Genomic DNA, 5,798 nt, shown 5'->3' with positions numbered 1-5,798 from the left:
GTTTCACAGAAAGAAAATCATTCTCTGGCAATTGAGTCACAGGTTTATGAGGTTCCCTTTCCTGTTCCTAACGTAGCTAAGTACCAATAGAAGGACAAAAGAAGAAACTATTTAGTCTTGGATGATACTGCTGTATTTTCTCTGGTGTATAATTATTTTTATAATTGTCCAGCACCAGAATTTTGAATTAGCTTGGGCTCCTCTGAGAAGCAGACCCTAAAATAGGAATTTATGTGCAAATTAACTATTTACTGGGGAGGTGATCCTAGGAAAGGACGGTTGAGAAGTGAGAGGGTGAGACAGGGAAGGAAAGGAGATCACCGATCAAAGTGGGTTCGCAAGCCAGTTACCACTATGAGGAACTGGAGTGTCACCTCACCGGAGAGCTCAGAGACAGTGTAGAACATGCCTCGGTCAGTCCACCCAAGGGGTGAGAGAGCTGGGGTGTTCATATTCCAATTCCCTTCAGTGATTGCATGAGGGTTAGTCTTGAATGGGGAGTACGAATGAACGCTCTAGCACTTCTGGCCTGTGAGGTACCAAGACACCCCACTCAGAGAAAGGCCTCTGAAATGTGGACAGGGTGCCAACTGCATCTGCTGCAACCTGCTTGCAAATACGTGAATTGCTTTAAACTCCAGTGTTCCCTCAAACAGATACACCATATCACCAGTCTCTGAATAACCTGTTAGAATCGGGAAGAGGTTATTTCAATCTGCCACAAACAATGTACTCTGATAGAGACTTCAGGAACTAAGGTTAGAGTCCACATCATTTTGCTCAAGAATCGAATAGTGTTTCTCAATTAATTTTGTGCTCTCTTAGTTACCCTTTACATAGCTCATGGGCTCAACATTCATATCCATTAAGACCTCTGGATATGATGCACTGGAACCTCAAACTGCTAAATAGAAAATAGAATTTAGCATAAGGTAGTCCCAACCTGGACCTCCTCCACAAGTGTTTTTTTTTTTTAATTTAAAAAATACTATTTTAAAAAAAAACATTTATTTTTTATATTGATTTACACTTAGTTGGCATACATTTGCCAAGAGCTTAGACAATAATTGCGGGAAGCAGACAGCAGAGGATGATAATTAATAGCCTCTAATTACAAGTAAGGACAATGAAATTCCAAAGGTGAGGTTCAAAGTCACAAACCAGTAAGCAATTAGACAGGGACTGGAGCCCAGGTGAGAAAGCATGGTGGTGAAGAGCCCCAGCTTTGGAGTCAGGCAGACCTGGTTCATCTCAGCTATGCTTCTCACCACTGGGTGGCTTGGCCAGTTACCTAACAACTTTATGCCTCAGTATCTCATAAAGGTAATAGGGGTAAGGAGAGTGTTTACTTCATGAGACCATTGTGGTGATTAAATGAGCCACTGCTTACAAAGTGCTTTGCCTAGTGCCCAGCATATAGCAAGTGCTCAACAAAGATTAACTTGATGTTGCAATTATTGTTACCATTTTAATGACTTCAAGATAGAAAGTAGAAAACAGTTTTTACTATGCATGTCTTAAAGTCCAAGGACAATGTCTGTGGGACTATAATACGTACAATGGCAATCAGAGAACAACTATTCCATCTGCCACCCAGCATGAAATAAACTATCTTAGCTCTTGTCCTTGCTTCTCATTTTGGTCATCTCAAAATCGCACATGTGGTGCTGGAGAGTGCTAGGGTTTTCTCAAAAGAAATTTCCACTAAAGTGACAGATCCATTCTGATGAGGCCTTCCAAGGCCTCAATTCTTTCCTACCACAAATGAGATCTCCTTGTAGTATTTAGAGGGATACTCACCTGCCCTTGGATGGCATGGCCCTGATGTTGCAAACAAGTGGGAAAGATGGTTCTCACATAGCTACATGCATGGTAAATCACTTCCTAAGAAAAGGCTAATGTCATCTCTGTGAAGGAGGTAAAAAATCGGACTTATCTTACAGAAGGAAGAATTAAGGAGTTGAGGTATTTGACTATGTGGACAAGGTGGGAGCCACAGATTCTCCTCTCCTGACTTCTGTCCCATGAACCTTCACATTTCTTTCCAATGGCTTTAAGCAAAGAGACTAAGAAGCTACTCAGAGGTTACCCAGTGTTCTCAATCGAAGGCCAATGGTAAGGAATTAAAAAATTCATTCAATTTTTTTATTAACAAATAAAACACCCACCATTTGTTGAGCATTGCTACATCCCAATGTGTTTACAATGTGTAAAGTACCATCCATGTGATGTCCTTTTACAGGCACCTATCACCATAATGACAGGAAGTATCATTATTTCCATTTTGTACATGAGAAAACCGAGGTTCAGAGAGTTCATGGCTTGTCCTAGGGTCTCACAGAAATAAATGGGGACTCCAGAATTAGAGAATGATGGCAGACAGCAGCACATCTGTCTAATGGGTTTATGCCATGACTAGAGATTTCTACAGTTGACTACAATATAAGGAGGAGAGGGGGTTGACCACATGACTCTGACCCCAGGTGCAGACAATGTACAGCTCTGTGCCATTTCTGAAAAAGCATTAATGCTGAATCCAGCCAAAATCTCTGGCAGGTCTACCACTTGTAGGTCTACATTGGTCTTTCTTACGAAGCCACTAAGGACACAGTTTTGCAGGAAATTGACAGAGACCTTGTTGCTGAGTCAACCAAAGGTGTTTTATTGCAAGGAAGGCACAGTTACAAAACGTAAGTCATAAATACCACAGTGCCCATAAACCCAATCACAGGAGCATGGTTGTTCTTTAACTCCTCCAAAACAGGCAGATCCACAGACAGACCTAAGCAACACTGTTGATGAGGTCAGTTGATCTCCAATTCCTGCTTTGTCTTAGAAAATGGCATTTTGAAACCATCTGCTTAACTGTTGACTAGCTTACATTCAGGGTATTTGAAGACACTTCTGATATTTATAATGTCTTCACCATTCTATCTGCAGGATTGGACAAGAATTAAATTTCAACCTTCCAGGTTTGTGTTTCTTTGTAGTGTAACATATACATCAAATAGTGTGCAAGAGCCCCAGACACAATCTATGTTTGACTATATTTCAACTTCAAGCAATATCACATTGAGATTGCTTCAGTAGCTAAGCAAATGTGACTTGGGCCATTACCTGGATCCAAACTTTAAAAATGGAAAGAAATGTATTTTTAATCTATGGATCAGTACTGCACAAGTCAAACGACACAGCCCCATTTACTACATAACCTGGGATTGCAATTCAGAAAACCTCTATGGACAGAATTTGTTCATAAACAAGATGAATTTTAGCACAGAATTATAATTTTTAAAGTAAATCCTTTTTTCTTTTTTTCAATAATTCTCAGGGCCAAGGAAAGAAAAAGAAAAGGCAGAACGAAAAGGAAGCCAACCAGTCAAAAGCATCCAGAACTGTGTGTCATGCAGGTGATGGTAGAGGAGAAACAGTCCAATCCAGAACTATAGCTCAGAGGGCTTCAGTCTGAAGGGTGCTGAGCTTGAGTCCCACTGTAGGTGCTTCTTGGTTCCACCAGCTGTGTTTCTGTTCTATGCACCAGCAGCTTCTTCCTCACTATCCTTCCGTAGCTCCCCAGGACACATGAGATGGTCATCTGTCCTCAGGCCAAACAGTGGTGCATGCCTGTGGAAGGACACACAGGAAAAAGCCCATCAGGCATGGGCCCCAACAATCTGACAGCTAAAGCCTGATGGAAGTAATGGGTAGAGGAAAAATATATGGTTCCTCACCTGCTGCCAGCTTGCTTTCTGCTGCCTCTCCAGAAGGGTGGCTTTATGCTTTGGAACATCCAGTGCCTTGAATGGTTGAGATCCAGTAGCTAGCACATTGTGTTATCCATCACCTTGCAATCCATGATACCTCTGTTGACAAGAACATAACATAAATACCCTGGCATCAATGGACTCTGAAATCTTGAGGAGGAAACATAACAGAGCAACACAGACACACAGAAAGGAGGGAAAGGAGAATGAGAGAAAAGAAAACTGAGAAAGGATACTCTACCTGCCACCTTTCCCTGGAATTCCCCTAGGCAGGCGTATCCTGGACTGGACGGGAGGCGTGAAGTGATTTCTAAGACTGCCCAGAGGTCTCAAAGATCTGTAAGTCAGGAGGCATCATTCCACTGCCATGCGGGCACCTGAACTCAAAACTCAGCTCCTTGAGAACCTCAGCCAGCCTCGCCCCAACTCTCCTGAGTGGATCCTGTCACTGAAATACTATATAACAGAGAGCAAAACGCAGTTGCAAATTAGCAGGAGGCCCTCCATGTACCTTTGCCCACAGGGTAGTCATCAGGGAAAGGTCAGAGGGATAGGGTAGGGTATCGGCCACAAGGTCTTCTCTTCAGTGGTTTCAGTGTTCAAGTCAGCCCACTCTCAGCTTCCCACCAAGTGACAAAAGCTCTAGGAAGATTCCTCCAGGCCCATGGTTCCTGCCTTTTGGTTCAATCTAGCATTGCACGTTGACTCTAGGGTATTGCTCAGACCCTGGAAAAGGTTCTGTCTCAGCCAGGCTTCCCACCCAGGGTAGAAGAACTCCAGATATGCAGCATGAGAGACACCTGGCTCGACTTGTGACCCTCCTTTTCCAAAACTCATGGGAATCCCAAGGCTACCTCTTTATTCTTCACAGAACCTGTCTCCCCGGAACACACTGCTGGTAGTGTACAATGAACAGAGGCTGGGAATCGTAGAAGCTGGAGTGCTACCAAGAAAGGCATAGAGAAGAAGGCATTCAAGAGAAACTTCCTCAAACAAACCCGGTTAGCAGTGGCGTACCAAAGGGTGGAGGATGGGAGCGCTCTGGCTGGATACACATAACAGAGGGGGTGCATTCCCCACAGAGAATGTAAAAGCAACAATAAAAGCAAGACTCAGTCTGCTCTTTACTGTGACCATGCACTGGCAGTTCAAAACATTGTTGATGACAAGATATTGCTCCTCACACAGGCAGTTCCCCCTCCTCGGTCCATCACTGCTAACTATTCCTGGTACCCTGATCCCGCCAGAGCCTTTGCATGTGCTCTGCCTTTGCCTGGAACCTTCTTCCCCCACTCCCACTGGCCCACATCCTACCCACTTTCAAGCCCATTTCAAATGTTCCTTCTTCAATGAGGCCTCTCATGACCCTCTTGGCTAGGAATAATCCCTTCCTGCTCTTAACCCCTAGGGCAACTTCTCTGTATTATTTTATTTATACTTTGTATTACATTTAAATATTCAAACATGTTATCTTCTTTATTAACAGACATCAAGATGCTGTGAAAAGTGTATGGGATTTGGAACTAGGCCTGGGTTAGAATCCCAGTTCTCCCCCTGAACTAGTTGTACATGTTGGGCTAGTTATTCAACCTCCTTAGCTTGTTTCTATGCCTATAACATGGGGAGGATATCACCTGTCTCACAGGGTTGTTGCATGAAATTAGATAATGCACACAAAATGTCTAGCCTGAGATAGTATACCCTCTACAGTTATTTGTTTCTCTACTCTCTGCCTTAAGGGGAGAATCTTACTCTTTCATCTTTGTCCTCCCCTCCCCATTCCCACAAGACTTATCAAGATAAGTCACAAAATGCAGAGGGTACAGAAATGCAGAGGGTATTAAAAATGAGGGTATAGAATACCTACCACATGGGCCTGTTTGGAGGATGAAATGAAGGAATACGTGTTAAGTACTTAGATCAGAACCTCACACATGGTATGAGCTTTGGAAATGCATGTTAAATAAAATCATCTTGTAAGTTAACATAGGACTCCTTGCCTCCATGAAGCACGACAAATATAAATGATCAAGA

At 43.0% G+C, this 5,798-nt stretch overlaps 1 long non-coding RNA gene across 1 annotated transcript; it reads right to left on the bottom strand.

Annotated features, from left to right (window-relative positions):
- Positions 1 to 2,641: 2,641 nt before the first annotated feature.
- Positions 2,642 to 3,823, bottom strand: LOC103598930. Its single transcript, XR_551243.1, has 2 exons — positions 3,732 to 3,823; positions 2,642 to 3,624 (listed from the first exon to the last, which is right to left on the bottom strand). It is a non-coding gene; the product is annotated as an uncharacterized LOC103598930 (long non-coding RNA).
- Positions 3,824 to 5,798: the final 1,975 nt, after the last annotated feature.

The sequence above is a fragment of the Galeopterus variegatus genome, unplaced genomic scaffold (assembly GCF_000696425.1).
Source record: "Galeopterus variegatus unplaced genomic scaffold, G_variegatus-3.0.2 Scaffold2790, whole genome shotgun sequence".
NCBI classification, from domain to species: Eukaryota; Metazoa; Chordata; class Mammalia; order Dermoptera; family Cynocephalidae; genus Galeopterus; species Galeopterus variegatus.
The sequence above is the reverse complement of the archived record's forward strand: the minus strand, read 5'-3'. Positions and strand labels throughout refer to the sequence as shown.